Source organism: Sus scrofa, chromosome 2 (assembly GCF_054392235.1).
Source record: "Sus scrofa isolate SSC_HxYL_T2T_F1_AM1 chromosome 2, Sscrofa_HxYL_maternal_Yorkshire_Landrace_v2.0, whole genome shotgun sequence".
NCBI classification, from domain to species: Eukaryota; Metazoa; Chordata; class Mammalia; order Artiodactyla; family Suidae; genus Sus; species Sus scrofa.
In genome coordinates, this window is record NC_139384.1 from 22,622,197 (window position 1) to 22,640,419 (window position 18,223).

Consider the following 18,223-nt stretch of genomic DNA (forward strand, 5'->3'; position numbering starts at 1 on the left):
AATTTTATTCAACTTTGGGGTATAGAATACCAGCTTTTTTATTGGTTAGTGCCGATTTGGAGAATGTAATGTGTGAATACACACGAACAGATGTGCATGCACACACACACACACATATATATATACACACACATACACAGTCAGGCCTTCTTTGACTTTTCTTTGATTTAAACATAACTACAGTTAATAGGCAATGTTGAGCAACCATAAGACTTTCTGAGAAGTAAAAATTATGCATATTGAGAAGACTTCTAAATTCTTGTATTATTTTCTCAGTCTCTCCAACTATGCCATAAAATGATATGATTTTCTGCTTCTTTCCTGTGGGCTAGTCACGTCTTCTCATTTGGATGCTTGAAATCTAGAGACATATCTCTTATATTGACTGTATGTTTAGCCTAGTGCCTGACACTGAACATATAGCCAATAAAGGCTTGGAAAAAAGTAATAAATGTAATAATATTAAATCAATTCTTGCTGCTACTCATCAGAGAGTAACTTAACATAAGATTGTCTGTGTGAGATGTAACTCAATCACAAACCACTCTCTACAATCTGGAGCACTTATCCTTAACTTTTGAGCCAATATTTAAAACCAACCCTTATTTTCTCTAACCCTGGTAATCTCTCCCCTTTTTTTCTCTCTTCTCCAATCTTTCTCTCTAACCTTTTTTTTCTTCCTCCAGGCTTCAGTCACAATTACATTTTTCTGTGCTTTTATGTCAGTGGCCATGAAAAATAAATGACTATCCCATTTGAACTATCCCTCTGTAATTTTATTTGAATTCATTATATATCAGACTATTCTAAACAGACTCTACATTTTGTAAAATCCATTGAGCTACTTTTGTAAGATGCTGTGGACAGTCTTTTTCAAGATCTCACAGCTAGTAATAGGAAGAGTAGAGTCTAGTTCTGGTTTGGATAGCTTCAAAGCTGGCAATACAGTATTAAGCAGTTGTACTCTATTATTATTATTCTAGTAGCCAAATACATGGTGTGCTTTGGTCATCAACTTTCTCATCTCATTCCTAGTTTCTTTCTTTCTTTCTTTTTTTTTTTAGATTTCTAATAGATATTTATTTTTTCATTATAGTTGGTTTACAGTGTTCTGTTACTTTCTACTGTACAGCAAGGTGACCCAGTCACACATACATATATACATTCTTTTTCTCACATTATCTTCCATCATGTTCCATTATAAATGTCTAAATATAGTTCCCTGTGCTATATAGTAGGATCTCATTGCTTATCCTCTCCGAATGCAATAGTTTGCATCTATCAATCTCAGACTCCCAGTCCATCCCACTCCCCCCCCTCCCCTTGGCATCCATAAATCTGTTCTTCAAGTCCATGAGTTCCTTTTCTGTGGAAAGGTCCATTTGTGCCATATATTAGATTCCAGGTATAAGTGATATCATATGGTATTTGTCTTTCTCTTTCTGGCTTACTTCACACAGTATGAGAGTCTCTAGTTCCATCCATGTTGCTGCAAATGGCATTATTTTGTTCTTTTTATGGCTGAGTAGTATTCCATTGTGTATATATACCACATCTTCTTAATCCATTCATTTGTCGATGGACATTTGGGTTGTTTCCAGGTCTTGGCTATTGTGAATAGTGCTGCAACAAACATAGGGGTGCATGTATCTTTTTAAAGGAAAGTTTTGTCTGGATATATGCCCAAGAGTGGGATTGCTAGGTCATATGTTAGTTTTATATTTAGTATTCTGAGGTACCTCCATACTGTTTTCCATAGTGGTTGTACCAGTCTATATTCCCACCAACAGTGTAGGAGGATACTCTTTTCTCCACACCCTCTCCAGCATTTGTTATTTGTAGGCTTATTAATGATAGCCTTTCTGACCGGTGTGATGTGGTACCTCATAGTAGTTTTGATTTTCATTTCTCTAATAATTAGTGACATTGAGCATTTTTTCATGTGCCTACTGGCCATCCATATGTCTTCTTTGGAGAAATGTCTATTTAGGTCTTCTGCCCATTTTTAAATTGGGTTTTTGTTTTCTTTTGTTTTTGTTGAGTTGTAAGAGTTGTTTGTATATTTTGGAGATTAAGCCCTTGTCAGTTGCATCATTTGTAACTATTTTCCCCCATTCCATAGGTGGTCTTTTTTTTTTTATCATTTCCTTTGCTATGCAAAATGTTTTAAGTTTTATTATGTCCCATTTGTTTATTTTTGCTTTTATTTCTATTGTCTTGGGAGACTGACCTAAGGAAACATTTATACAGTTGATGTCAAAGGACCTTTTGCTTATGTTCTCTTCTAGGAGTTTTATGATGTATTATCTTATGTTTAAGTATTTACTCCATTTTGAGTTTATTTTTTTGTGCATGGTATGAGGGTGTTCTAGTTTCACTGATTTACATGCAGCTCTCCATTTCTCCCAGCACCGTTTGCTGAAGAGACTGTCTTTTTCCCATTTTATATTCTTGCCTCATTTGTGCAAGATTAATTGTCAGCAGAAGGAAGGAAATCATAAAGGTCAGAGAGCAAATCAGTAAAATAGAAGTTAAAAAAAAATAGAAAAAAAAATCAGTAAAACTGAGAGTTGGTTCTTTGAAAGGGTAAACAAAATTGACAAACCTCTGACCAGACTCTTCATGAAGAAGAAAGAACTCAAATAAACAAAATAAGAAATGAAAAAGAAAAAAATCCCAACAGATACTATAGAAATACAAAAAACACAAGAGAATGCTATAAACAATTACATGTCAACAAATTTGACAACCTAGAAGAAATGGACAACTTTGTAGAGATATGCAGCCTACCAAAACTGAATCAAGAAGAAATAGATCAATTGAACATACTGAGCACTGAAAATGAAGTTGAATATGTAATAAAAACACTCCTTACAAATCAAAGTCCAGGACCAGATGGCTCCATAGGCAAATTCTACCAGACATACAAAGAGGAACTTATGCCCATACTTCTTAAACTTTTCTAAAAAGTTGAAGAAGAAGACATAATCCTGAAGACATTCTATAAAGCCACCGTCACCCTAATACCAAAACCAGACTAAGATACTACCAAGAAAGAAGCTTATGGGCTAATATCTTTGATGAATATGAATGGAAAAATTCTCAACAAAATTTTAGCCAACTGAACCCAACAAAATATAAAAAAGATCATATACCACGATCAAGTGGGATTCATCCCAAGTTCACAAGGGTGGTTCAACATACTCAAATCAATCAAAGTCATACACTATATTAACAAAAGAAAAGTTAAAAACCACATGATCATCTCAATAGATGCAGAAAAAGCATTTGACAAAATACAATATCCATTATTGATATACACCCTAAGTGTGTACAAAGGGAATATATTTAACATAGTGGAAGTCATTTATGACAAACCCACAGCAAATATATAGTACTCAATGGAGAAAAGTTGAAAGCCTTCCTGCTAAAATCTGGAACAAGACAAGAATGCCCACTCTCACCACCTTTATTCAACCTTATTGGAAGTCCTAGCTGCAGCAGTCCGACAAACAAAAGAAATAAGAGATATCCAAATTGGAAGAGAAGAGGTAAAATTGTCACTCTGTCTATAGATGACATGATACTATACACGAAAACCCTGAGGACGCCACACAAAAACTACTCAAACTAATCAATGAATTCAACAAAGTAGCAGGATACAAGATTAACATTCAGAAATCAGTTGCATTTCTTTACACTCACAATGAAATAATAGAAAAGTAATATAAAAATACAATACCTTTTAAAATCACACCCCCCAAAATTAAATACTCAGGAATAAATCTGACCAAGGAGGTGAAAGACTTATATGCTAAGAACTTTAAAACATTAATCAAGGAAATAAAAGAGGATTCAAAAAATGAAAAGATATTCCATGCTCCTGGATAGGAAGAATTAATATCATAAAAATGGCCATACTACCCAAAGCAATCTGCAGGTTAAATGCAATTCCTACCACATTAACCATGACATTTTTCATGGAACTAGAACAAACAATCCAAAAATTTATATGGAACCATAGAAACCCAGAATTGCCAAAGCAATCCTGAGGGAAAACAAAACAAAACAAAAACAAGCAGGAGACATAATTCTCCCAGAATTCAGTCAATATTACAAAGCTACAGTCATCCAGACATTATGGTACTTGTGCTCTTACCTTAGAAATATGTTTTCAGGAGTTCCCATCATGGCTCAGCAGAAACAAAACTGACTAGCATCTATAAGAACAGAGGTTAAATCCCTAGCCTCACTCAGTGGGTTAAGGATCCAGCGTTGCCATGATGTGTAGTGTAGCTTGCAGATGCAGCTCGGATCTGGCGTTGCTATGGCTGTGGCACAGGCCTGAAGCTACAGCTCCAATTTGACACCTAGGTTGGGGGTGGGGGTGGAGTGGGTAGGGGGGTGGCGGGGGAGAATGTGAGAAGGGAAAGCAAGAAAGAAAAGTCTGCAGAGAGAAAGAGGAAGGAAGGAAGGAAGTATGTTTTCAATAGATGTGGAATTCTAGATTGACACTTGCCTTCAGTGTTTTAAAATGTTGTTCCTTTGTCTTTCCCATTTATCATTTTGGTTTAGAAGTCACTTGTAGTTCTTACTGTTGCTCATTTAGATAGTCTTTTATGTCTAATATTCTCTTTCTCTTTTAATTTTTGAAAATTATGATATATATGGTGTGGTTTTATTTATATTTATCCTGCTGGGGTTTCATAGTGGTTCTTTAACCTGTGCGTTTATGTCTTTTATTGATTTGTATAAGATTCTTGGCCATCATCTCTCCAAAAAGATTTTCTTGACCCCTCATATAATCCACTCTTTATCAAATGCCAATTACGTGTATATTAAAATTTTTCACTATATCGCATATATTTCTTTTTCTCTCCTTTCTACATTTGTTTCCATGTTTTAACTTGAACACTGTCTATGGACTCTTTTAGAATTTAATTAAGCCACACTTCAGCTGTGACAAGCTATTCTGAACTCCTAATTTTAATTATGATATTTTTCAGTTCTGTGAACTCCATCTGATTTAAAATAATTCTTGATTTTATGGCAGAATTCTCTTCCTTTTCTTAAATATATTAATTAGAAATTTTAAAGTCAAGTTCTGATTAGCTCTAATATTGTATCATCTGAGAGTTTGTTTTCAATGTATGTTTTTATCTTGATCTTATTTCTTGGTACGCATGCATTGATGACAGAAAACTGCATGGAAAAAAATCTCAATATAATTATGCTGAGTTTGGAGTTCCCATCGTGGCGCAGTGGTTAATGAATCTGACTAGGAACCATGAAGTTGCGGGTTCGATCCCTGGCCTTGCTCAGTGGTTAAGGATACGGCGTTGCCGGGAGCTGTGGTGTGGCTTGGATCCCGTGTTGCTGTGGCTCTGGCGTAGGCTGTTGGCTGCAGCTTCGATTGGACCCCTAGCCTGGGAACCTTCATATGCCGCCAGAGTGGCTCAAGAAAGGCAAAAAGACCAAAAAAGAAAAAAAAAAAAAATAAATAAAATAATTATGCTGAATTAAAATGGCCAGGATAAAAGGGTACTTACTCTTTGATTTCATCTATATAAAATTCTAGAGAATGCAAACTAGCCTATATCAATTGAGAGCAAACCATTGGTGGCCTGGAAACGGGAAAGAAATCATTATGTAGATATTTAAAACTTCATAACACAAAAATATAATGAATAATATAATATAAAAAGGATTATTTTGGGAAGTGAATTTTAGTTTGATTTGACCACATATTGAATGCGAGAAGTGAAGGCAAGAAAGAAAAGTCTGCAGAGAAAGAAGAACAGAGGGCTGAGGACAGAGCCCTTGGGAACACCAGTAGTTAAGCAGAGAAAGGGGCATTAACAATGTACCATGGAAACCAAAAATAAGGAGGTTATAAATAAGCTAGTGTCTCATCAAAGGTTAAAAACTCTATGTAGCTTCTTAATTAGCTATTCCATTCGTGTGATATTCTGTCTGCCTCCTATGCTCTTTCCCATTTCATCCCTTGTAAACTGTTCCTCCTTCAAGGAGGCCACCTCTTTTGGAAAGTTCTCTCTGAGTCCTGCAGGCAGACTTTGGAACACACTTCCTATGATTCCATTTGTTTTGGTTCTGCTCATCACACTACATTTTAATTATCAGTCTACCAGCCTTTCTCCTTTCCAGACTGTGACTTTTGACTTTCTATTTCCAGCATCACTACATTTCAGCCTTGGCCGAATCCCTAGTGCCTGGAGTAGTAATTTTATGGAAGACACTTGAAAATTATTTGTTAAATGAATAAAAAGCTACTTCAGAAAATGAGGGCATCTAAATTGTTAATTATGGAAAAAAAAAGTAGACAATGCTTCATGGCATAGGGATTTTGCTGTAAACTAGCTTAAGCTAGTTGCTCCAATTTTCTAGGGAATTAGCTTCCTCATTGGTAAATCAGGATGTTGGTTAATGATGATATTCTATATTTTGTGACCATTTATATTTCAGCAATTATTTTATTTCTGGATTTAAGTAAATATTTTGACTGAAAGATAATCTTCCACTTTCTGCCTGTCTTAGTTCTTCCTCTGGTTTGTAAATGGGGGTGTCTGAGTCCAGGAAGTATTAAATTTCTATCTCCTCTGTGCCTTTGTAACTTTTATTTTTCATGAGAGTTTCTGAGGACAGTTTGGTTCAGACTTACAGGCACAGCAATGTCCTAAATACATGTCAGCATGTGTTGAAAGGCTGTGGATGAGAAAGTGCCATCACTTCCTGGGTAATTGGAACAAGGAAGAGGACCCTGTGCACAGAGATTTGACAAAGGATTAACCTGTCTCCTCTACTGTAAAGTTGTAATAGGCTCATTTGTTACTCATGGCACTGCTTGTCACCACATGATAGGGGTAACATAGTTTCTAGCACACTTTCCCAGGATCCCTGACCAAGTAGCTGAAAATGGAGATGTGAACACAGGACCTGGAAATTGGTCTATTCACAGTACACACTTCAAAGTTCCTGGTGGGTATTTTGCTAGCCATGGCTATGAGTACCAGTCTGTGTGCCCAGTGGCTCATTATACTCTAGGAAGATGAAAGAGATTAGATGGCAGGCCTGAGAGTCATGCTTCTCATTTCATATCCCCCTTTTCTATGACTTTCATGGCAATTCATGATTAGGGAAACCCTGAAAATAATTGCTTGTGGGGTATTGGTGAAATAGGGCTAATCACATAACCAAATGACATATATGCTCTACTTCCTGGCATAGTATCTGACACTATGAAAATAGAATCAGAACCCTGTGGTAGCAAGTATTAATACATAAATTCTGACTGATTAGGAAAATGTACTTTTATGTGTTGGTGAGAAAAGGAACATTTTGTGGACTATATATTCACTTTTGCTTCATCATGTGAAGTGGTTAACTAGCCAAGCATATAATTAAAAATGTATTTAGGAGTTCACCTCATGGCACAGCAGAAACAAATCCAACTAGGGTCCATGAGGGTGAGGGTTTGATCCCTGGCCTCATTCAGTGGGTTAATGATCCAGTGTTGCCGTGAGCTGTAGTGTAAGCCTGAGGCTCCAGCCCCGATTGGACCCTTAGCCTGGGAACTTCCATATGCCATGGGTGCAGCTCTAAAAAGTAAAAAAAGAAAAAAAAAAAAGAAAAAAAAAGAAAATGTATTTAATATATAGTCATAAGAAAATCTTCATTAGAAAATTATTTATGATGATAAACTGTGTGAAATAAACAAAATACCTTCCATCTTGGGATTGACTGTAAACTTCTGGCATGCCAATCAAAGCAATATTATGAAATCATTTTTTAAAAGTGTAATATGACTACTGAGCAAAGTTTTTGCATGTAGGTGATGATTATAACCATGTAACTATATACATATGAAGAAAAGCCCTTGATGAAAGTCACTGTGTGAGGGTAGTCTTTGAATAAATACTATTCTTATGTCTAATTTCCAAACTTTTAGGAATTAAATATCTCACATATTTAAAAGAAAATGACTTTTAAATAAAATTTTTATTGGAGTATAGTTTACTTACAAAGTTGTGTTAGTTTCAGGTATATAGCAAAGTAAGTTAAATATACATATACATATATATACGTCCATTCTTTTTCAGATTTCTTTCCCGTATGTATAGGTTATTACACTGTATTGAGTAGATTCCCCTGTGCGATGGAATAGGTTCTTGTTACCTATCTATTTTATGTATAGTAGTGTGTATACGTCCATCCCAACCTCCTAATTTATCCCTCCTCCCCACATTTCCCCTTCGGTAACCATAAGTTTGGTTTCGAAATCTTATAATTCCATTTGCATCAACATGGATGGACCTGGAAATTATCATACTAAGTGAAGTTAAGTCAGACAGAGAAAGAATGAAATATCATAAAAGATCATGAATATGTGGAATCTGATAATAAATGATACAGAAGAATTGACAAAATAAAATGATTTAAAGAAGATTTGCAGTTACCTCAGACATTGACCTTTCACAGTGAAATATATATGACTAGTCTGCTGTGTGGGATCTAGGAAAATCAGAGGATCCTGAACAAGGATAATGTTTTGATATTTGAAAGATAAAAAATATTAAAGATTGATTTATATGGTTTCCTTTGCCTGTGAGTTCCAGGTATTTAGGGATTTGGGTAATTGTCTTTGGATTCAGAGAGGAGTAGACTTAAATTCCAGCTCTGGTCTCTGGAGAAGTGACATAACCTCTCTGAGCTTTGGTTCTCTTCTCTGTGACCTGAAGATAATACTACTTTTTTTAAATAAGGATTTGTAAAGAATGAATAAAGTGGGATAGTATATTAATATTAAATACTTAATATAATATTTCCTAATAAGGGTTTAGAAAATTGTGCTTAATTTGTTTGATGTAGTACACTCCTTGGTTCTTCAGCATTCTTGGGAGATGGAAAGGGTACACATTCATTGTATTTCCTTTGCAAGTGAGGAACTAGAATCCCTCAGCTGGGATGCACTAGTTCAAAGTCATTACCAAGCAAGGTAAAAAATATTGAAAACGTGTTTTAAGAGTTGACCCTTGAACAACAGAGGTTTGAATTGTGTGGGTCCACTTATGTAGAGATTTTTTTTTTCACGAAATGTTTACTGTAATACTACAGGGTTCATGGTTGGTTGAACCCTCAGATGTGGCACTGCAGATATTAAGTGCTGATTGTAAAGTTGTATTTGGGTTTTCCTTGGCATTGAGCGTCACAACTTCTCTGTGTCGTCCAAGGGTCAACTGTATATACCTCGAGCTTGTCTACATATATTAAGTAGGGAAGGGACTAGAATTCATGTGAGAGCCAACTGATTTATTTTTCTCATATCAGGGATAAATATATGGAACAGGATGTTCCATCTTAGAGTTTGCAACAGGAATACTATCTCAGAGTAGTGTCTCAACCACAAAACTTGAACCTCACACACTCAGTTAAAATGAAGTTTAGTTTCTTTCCATGGATTCTGTCTTTCTACTACTAAAGCAATCTTTCAGACTCACTTATGTGCAAAAAACCATGATTGTTCCTCAATCCCTGATATAATCATGCTGACTAGAGAACTTTACAGCTACACTGTGAAACCGGTACCTGGAGAATAATGTGCCACATCCTTATTTCTGTTGCCAAACCCGATGCCCCAGTGCCTAGCAGAGGCCTGCCCAAAGCAATGGAGATCACAGAAGACATGGTCTGCTTTATCTTGTCATCTGTCATGTCTGAACCAAAGTAATGAGGCTCCTTCTCCTTTCCTTTTTAACTTTGTGCATTGGGAATTTAAGACATGAGAGAGAGTCCTTATCTTGTTTCACTTGGCCAAGATAATTCCAAAATTATCTTGGATTTTCAATGTTAAACCTGATATTACGAACTAGAGAGATGATGCCGATAACTAGGAGGGCTACTTCAGAACAGGTTCTGGTATCTGAGTCTTCATGAAGCCAGATCTACCATTATCTTCTGTGTTCTAGGATCGACCTGCCCATCTTCTTCCTTCACACTGATATTCTATTAGGAGACTGGTGGCCCTTCTCTGTCCTTGGGTCTACATCATGGCCAACCCAAGATACTTGGATAAGTTTTAATGACTTAGAATCTTGGGGACAATGACTTAGAATCTTAATCTTTTCCTCTAGAAAGATACTTAGGTTCACTGACAAAGTTTCCCATTTTCTTCCTAAGAAATAAAACTGTGTATTTGTAGTTTTTCTCATGTGAGAAATATATGTATATCCAAACTACAACCTCATATGAGACCCTGCCATACATAAACTTTGAAAAAAGGCTTTACTTTGTTAAAAGTCTTAAAATCCATCACATTTATTATTTTCAACTTTCTATTATTTTTTCAGAATAACTTGGTTACATAATTTAAAAAAAAACCAGAGTAATTATAAAGGTTAATGTTTATTGTTTATTATACACCAAATATTGTTCTGGGTATTTTACATACATTATCTCATTCAATCCTTATGATTACCTTCGTAAAACAAGAATTTTCATTATTCTCATTATAAAGAGGAAGAAACTGAGGATGAGAGTGGTTAAATAACTCACTTAGGTCACACAGCTACTAGGGTTTAGAGTGATAAATTAAATCCAAGCCGTCTGATGCCAGACCTCATGTTCTTAATCTAAGCAATACTCAGCCTACAAGGCTTCTGTAAAAGAAAAATAGCAATCTCTTGCTCTCTTGCCTCTTCTCTCCTGAGAGGCAATCTTCAGTTACTTCATTTGTTTCTTCTGGTATTTACCTTCTTATTCTAAATAGTAGTTTTTGTTTTACAGCTTTAGATATTATCTATTTTTTTTTTTGTCTTTTTTGTCTTTTTGCTATTTCTTTGGCCGCTCCTGCGGCATATGGAGGTTCCCAGGCTAGGGGTCGAATCAGAGCTGTAGCTGCCGGCCTACACCAGAGCTGCAGCAATGTGGGATCCGAGCCGCGTCTGCAACCTACACCACAGCTCGCGGCAACGCCGGATCGTTAACCCACTGAGCAAGGGCAGGGACCGAACCCACAACCTCATGGTTCCTAGTCGGATTCGTTAACCACTGCGCCACGATGGGAACTCCGATATTATCTATTGTATTTCAGCTATGGGGGGTGATCTCCACTGCCATCCTCCCCAGTATTTTCCTCCTAATACAGTTGTATCTGTCACACAGATGATACAATCATTTGAACAATCATTAACACCAGCTAACATGAATAACCATGCCCAAAAATGGAAATGGCTTATTTATTGTGAAATATACTTATTTAGTAATAATAAGGCTGTTGTTTACAAATTGTTGTTTACTAAATACTAAATAAGTACATTTCACAAACACCATTTCTGTTTTTGGGCATGGTTATTCATGTTAGCTGGTGTTAATAAGTCCTTCATTTATTCACTCTTATTATTTGTCTCTATCACTAGTTCTTTTTTCCTAAGCCCAGTTTTTCCTCAAGTTGTATAATTCCTACGAATCACATGAAGAATATGTTGATTCCTCTTCATTTTTTTTCTTCAAGCACTGCCTTCTGAGATCCCCCAACTTCCCACTGTATTCTGCACATGGTCTTTAGATCTGCTGCATGGCTCTTTTCCTGGGCTTCCCATCATTTCCAGCTAGGGTTAGGGACACTGTTTTCAGGATCCTCTTTCATGATTTGTTTCCTCATCTTGGCAAAGCAAATGGCTGAGGATATTCCTGAGGAAAAATGCATGAGCCATACACTGTGTGATCCATGGGTGATATTTAAGGATTGTATCATCTGTATTGACAGACTGTGTACATTTCTTCTTAGGACTGCATTCAGTGACATTACATTAGTACTTTGAAATTGACCGTAGTATATTTGCTTCATGGAAATCAGCAAACATTATAAAACAGTGCTTTTGTTTATTTGATTTTTCAGGAGAGCCAGTTGCTAAACATTTACCATTATGCCAGTGCTGCTACCTGTTACTCAGGAGCCTTTTGGGTGTGTGGTGGTTGGTGTAGGTTTACAGTGAAAATTGTCAAATCAGTTGGGTTCTGGTCAGCATATTTCTCTGCCAACACTGGATAACTGGCTTTCTCTGACCTGCTTACGTTTTCAGTGTCTGTCTTATGGGATTTTGTGATTTATTAGTCATGCATCTTTACCTTTCAACTCAGTAAAGATAGGTTTGAAGAGAGGGGAGTAACAAACATATTTTTATATATTTTATTTTATTTTATTTTATTTTTTGCTTTTTAGGGCCACACCTGTGGCATATGGAGGTTCTCAGGCTAGGGGTTGAATCAGAGCTACAGCTGCTGGCCTATACCACAGCTTCAGCAATGCCGCATCTGCAACCTACACCACAGCTCACAGCAGTGCTGGATCCCTAACCCACTGAGCGAGGCCAGGGATCCAACCCACAACCTCATGGTTCCTAGTTGGATTCATTTCCACTGCACCACAACAGGAACTCCAGAAATCCCGCTTTTAAACAGAAGAAAACTCCCTGTGTTCATTGCTGAGGACAGTAGACCAGGCAAGAGATGGTAATGACTTAGATCAGAGAGGTGGCAGTAGAGACAGAAGTAGATTCACTTGTGAGATTTATAAGAATAGGAATGGAGTTTCAAGAATATCTCCCAAGTGTCTGAATGGATGGGTTCATGAAGTGCCATTTGTCATTTAATGAGAAGATGAAATATGGAGGAAGAGCTGAGTAGGCGGGAAAGATGAAAAATTTGTATTTGAATATGTTAAGTTTGACATGCCTCTGGGACATTCAAGTAAAGATGTCAAGTTGGCAATTGGTTATATGAAAACAGAGCATTTTTTTCTTCTAGACAAGCTGCTGGCTTAATGTAGTTACATACATATGTATTCTTATGACCAAATGTGAGTAAAGCTCAGAAGATCCCTGTGTAATTTCTTTGCTGTCTTGGGGGCCCTTGGTAAATTCCACAGAGATGGAATTTTAATCCATCTGATCATTGGTCATCGTGATGGCAACTGGTGTTGAGGCATGCTGTTACTGAAGCAAAAATTCTTTTATTATGGAATTGGCAGGGCCCATACCTTTTCTCTTGCTTCCATTTCTGGCTGGCATAGCACATAATCTAAGCCTTGGCAATACCTTTCATCCCTTGCATGGATAGAGCAATCGCCCTCCACTTACCCTCTAAGATACTTCAAAAATTCCTAAGGTAGTCCTAGGACAGGCCCCTAGACTATTGACTCAGCTACCTTTAGCTTCCTCCGTTGAGTAGAGAGGAATTCTAGATGCCATCCATGTCCAGAGATGATGAAGGAGACTCTAGTGGCATTGTCTTTGATTCTTTCTCTTAGCTTTATCCCTCAGCTATTTGTTAGCCTATCACTTAGATGGCATCTTATTGAAATCGGTACTTCAAAGAAAACTGAAATTTTCCCAATCTTTGGCCAGAAAAGTAAGAAACAAGCTCTAACTTGCTCTTAGCCCAACTTTTATGGTTTTTTGAAACAGCTTTATCTATCCATGGTTGACTCAGAATGAAGAGCTAGGACATGAATCTTTCACTGCTTCACCTTCCCTCATTGCCGTCTCTTTCTTATTTAGAATCTGTTAGACTGGCTTTTGTCTTCTACTTCCTATCAGGTGGGGGGACATAAACATGATCACATAATATCCTCCATCTCCCTAACCATGATTCCTGGGAAGAGTCCACTTTCAGACCATGATAAGCTTTGTTTTCTGAAGAGCCAGTTTCTAGAATTCAAAAATTCAATTTCTTTCTCGACTAATTCTGCCCTTCAAAACTAATGTATGTGACTATACTTTTAAAATGTCAGCCTTGAAATTTGATACAAGCAGTGTTTTCTTTCTTTCTCTTTTTTTTTCTTTTTTCCTTCCCAAAGCAAAGTGTTACTTTAAAAAATGGAATAAATGCCATAATGTAAGAGAGAAAGAGATAAGTGCGTCTATCTTCTTTATTATCTATCTATCTACCTATCTATCCACCTATCTATCTGTCTACCTATCTACCCACCTATCTATCTATATGTATCTATCTATCTATCTATCTATCTATCTATCTATTTATATCTTATCAATCAATCTATCTATCTATCTATCTATCTATCATCTGTCTATATTATCTAATGTTATGTGAATGGTAGTTGAAGTAGTGGTGCTGCGTGTGTGTGTGTGTCTGTGTGTGTGTATGTGCACAAACTCTTCTAAGAAGCTTACTAGAAATAAATTAGTACCTAGTAGGCCAGGGGCAGTGTGGACTGGACAAATGGATAGTTTTTTTTAATATATAATGATTTTTTTTCCATTATAGCTGGTTTACAGTGTTCTCTCACTTTTCTACTGTATACCAAGTTGACCCAGTCAAACATACATGTATGCATTCTTTTCTCTCACATTATCGTGCACCATCATAAGTGACTAGATATAGTTCCCAGTGCTATGGATAGGTTTTGTAAAGAAACAGGAAATGATAGAGCATATTTGGTTGCTAATGGGAATGAAGGATTCAATAAACAAGAGATAAGAAAGGGAGAGAATAATTTAAGAATTGAGACTATTGAGAAGTCAAGGGAGAAGGGGTCCCAAGGCTTCTGACAGGAGGTTGGGAGATTTCCCATGTTAAAAGCAAGCGGAAAGGTAAAGGTGCTGACATGGTTATAGATTCAGTAGTGAGACCTGTGGGAGTTCATGCTTACTAGCTCTTACTTCTGCCTGAGTATGAGGTAAGGTCATTAATGTGAATGAGAAGATAGAAGGAGGTGGAAAATGTTAAAATTATGTAGAGGGCATGCAATCGTAAGAGCAAGAGAAACACCAAATTCAAGATCTGGATTGGGTGATCCTTAGGGTCTTGTTGAACTTTAGACCTTTGCCATTCTTTTACTGGTCCATTGGACATGTGAATGTTTTTCCTATCAGTAAAAGTTGAAGCAAGGATCCTCAAAATTTCTTCCACCCCGTAGTCTCATGTGCCTTTGCAAGTTCTGAAGTCTTGTCATTAGAAGCCACAAGACACAAGTCTCTGGTCTTCCTGACTTAATGAATAGAGGAAATTGATTGGTCTCTAAGGTTCTGTAAGTTCATGATTCACTATTCTGTTCTATTCTGATTCCTCTGTCCTCTTCAAATTTGCCTGTTCCCCTGAAATGTGTGAACAGAAACTCTGGAAAAACAAATCTAGTGATTTTAAAATTTATTATTGAATCTTTGCCTATTATAAAAAATGGATGTGGAACCCCAAACCTGAAACAGATTGGAGAAAATCTGCTATGGTTCAATGATGGTATGAGGTCTTGGAGCCATCACAAGAGGGTCTCCTACCTCGTTCCTCCAGTTATCCCCATGATGCTTGAAGTTCTGCAGCGTGTGCTCTGTGGATCACTGCATCAACTTTTTCTGGCTTTGACACAGACATCATTTTGGTTTGTTACTTATATAATTTCATAAACTTAAATCATAGCTCTTTAGAGCTTTAAGAGTGCCTATGAATGAACCTCCTATTACACACAAGAAAATAGAGGCCCAAAGAAGTGATGTGATTTGCCTTCAGTTGTTTAAATGGTGTTAGAGCCAAAACTGGAACGCTTGTCTCCTAATATCCAAACTGATGCATTTTCCACTACATTGACCTATTCTGAAGCCCAAAGGGTACTTGCAGAAGATCTTTTCTTTGCAGTGATGCAGAGGAAGCTATGTTTAGACTCTAGACAGGGCATATTTGCACCAGCTTGTCTGTTCGCCAGCACTGACACATTGTTCATTTAATTTAGTCAGACTACTACTCCATTAGCTTTATCCTATGGTGGGACTGGCCCATTTATCCCTGCTTAAAATTTAATCAGACATTTCACTGCTCATCAACATTTTAACGGAACCATTTAGAGCACTGAAATGCCACACATCTCTGCTAATTACTGCTAGCCAACAGATGTCACTTTCACTGTCCTCTCTTCCCTGTCTCCTCCAGTTGCACAGACCTGAAGGAGAAACTTATTCTTTAAATACACCTTAAAGCAGAAACACAATCAGAGATTAATGGAGAGACACCAAGCCACATTTCTGCCTGACTGGAATCTAGTCATTTAGGGAAGTTAAAGGCTGTATCTGATACCTCATCTGAAGACCACTCTCATTTTTTTTTTTCTCCTGTTGTAGAGAGTGAAAGGGTCATGGGAAGTAGAATGGATGTAGATTAAATGACTAGACTCCCTGATCTGCCATGCTTGTCATGCTTTTCTTAGGCTGCTCTCTGCCCATGCTTGTTCCTTATTCAACTGTGAAATTGGAATTGCAAGAGGAATGTTGCATTTTCATTGCCAAGACTCTTCTCATGATGGACACAAGGAAAGGGGGACTGCTTTTGGAGCTGGAGAAGAACATGGCAGGTGACAAGGACTCTTGGCATGTAACAGTAAGCCAAATTTATTTAATCTTAATGAATCCTGGTTCTCTCCAGCCACATACTCCCTTCCCCTACTGCACACATATAAATGCTGTTTTCAAGGACACTGTAAATATTATTGCAGGAAGCATCTGAATATGAAAAATTTATTTAAACTGAGTTGTTAATAGCTCCTGCCCTTTTCTTTGAAACAGCTGCGGGAAGAATAGGGCCATATTTGATGCTTTTGAAAGTATGGAAGAATTTCAGATGACTAATTGTTATTCTTGGATTGAATAAAATGGCAATTACGAAGGCTGATTCTAATCTACCACATCAGTTTTCTAGTGCCACCGCAATGCTGCATAACAAACAATGATAAAATTGTGGTGTAGAGCAATAAATGTATTTGCAAATTACAGCTGCTCTAACCAGACTCAGGTAATCTCAGATGGGCTTGTTCATGAAACTGCAGTCAGCTGCAGCTCAACTGGGTGGTTTTTCTGAGGCTGGGGTTGCTTGTGTGGCTGGAGGTCTCTAGATGATGGGGTTGATCTTCACTTGACTTGGCTAGGATGATTGTGTCAGTTTGGCTCTGTACTACATGGCTTTCGTTTCTAAAAGCCTAGCTCAGATACATTTTTATTGAAATAAGAGAGGGCGAGAGAGCAAGTAGGAATGTATAAACACTTTTGCCCACCTTTTCTTGAATCATATCTATTTAACCCCCCATTGCCTTAGGTAAGTTTCATAGTCAGGTGCAGAGTCAAGGTAGTAGGATACTGTAAGATAATGTCGAAAAGATTTTAGATGGAGGGAAGTATGAAGAATCAGGCAAAGAATACAATAAATCTACTATGCCTAAAGGTAAAATAGTGAACGATTTCTACCTAATATTAGGAACAGGACAAGGATATTCACTCTCACCACTTTTATGAAGTCATAATATTGGAGATGAAGAAGCAAATCTGTTTATTCAGGATGACAGGGTCAAATTTGTAGAAAACCCTAAGGAATTTGCTAAAAATATTATAATTAATAAGTGGATTTAGCAAGGTTACAGGGTATGAGATTAATATACAAAAATCTTTGTGGATTTTAGCAACTAAAAATTTGAAAATGAAATTAATCAAAAATTGGAGTTGCTGTCATGGCTCAGTGGTTAATAAGCCCTACTAGTACACATGAGGACATGGGTTAGATCCCTGGCCTCACTCAGTGGGTTAAGAATTTGGTGTTGCTGTGAGCTATGGTGTAGGTCGCAGGCATGGCTTGGATACTGCATTACTGTGGCTGTGGTGTAGGCCGGCAGCTATAGCTCTGATTGGACCCCTAGTCTGGGAACCTCCATATGCTGTGGGTGCGGCCCTCAAAAAAAAAAAAAAAGAGAAGAAAAAAGAAAAAAAAAAGAAATTAAACAAAAATTCCTTAGAAATGAATTTTGAAGTGTAACAAACTACAAGATACTACTAATATAAATTAAGATCTAAATAGATGGAGAATTACATGATGTTCTTAGATTGAAAAATATTATTCAATATTCAATTTATTTCAATATTATTAAGATAGTAATTTCCTCAAACTTTGTCTCTAGATTTAATACAATCCATATCAAAATCCCAGCATTTTTCAATAATTTGATAAATTGGATCGTAAAAGTTCATAGGGAATTGCAAAACATCTAGCATACCTAAAACAAGTTTGAAAAAGAGAAGAAAATTGGGGAACTAACACTATCTGATTTTAAAAGTAATAAAGTTATGGTAACTAGATCATATTGTTTTGACAGAAGAACATAGGTGTGTTAAACAGAATTAAGACTTCAAAAATAGACCCATACATATGTAGTCAG

General features: G+C 36.8%; 1 protein-coding gene and 1 long non-coding RNA gene across 6 annotated transcripts in view; one reads left to right on the forward strand and one right to left on the reverse strand.

Annotated features, from left to right (window-relative positions):
* LOC146405286 (uncharacterized) overlaps positions 1-18,223 on the forward strand; it is a 952,516-nt gene that overhangs the window by 144,033 nt on the left and 790,260 nt on the right. For 3 of the 5 annotated variants that reach the window (XR_014837049.1, XR_014837051.1, XR_014837050.1), the window contains exon 2: positions 16,232-16,401. The exons of the other annotated variants lie outside the window; for them this stretch is intronic. The gene's annotated coding sequence lies outside the window, so the exon portion shown is untranslated. The remainder of the gene's footprint in view (positions 1-16,231; positions 16,402-18,223) is intronic. 5 annotated transcript variants of the gene reach the window in all.
* LOC146405287 (uncharacterized) overlaps positions 1-18,223 on the reverse strand; it is a 59,222-nt gene that overhangs the window by 30,779 nt on the left and 10,220 nt on the right. The window lies entirely within an intron of this gene.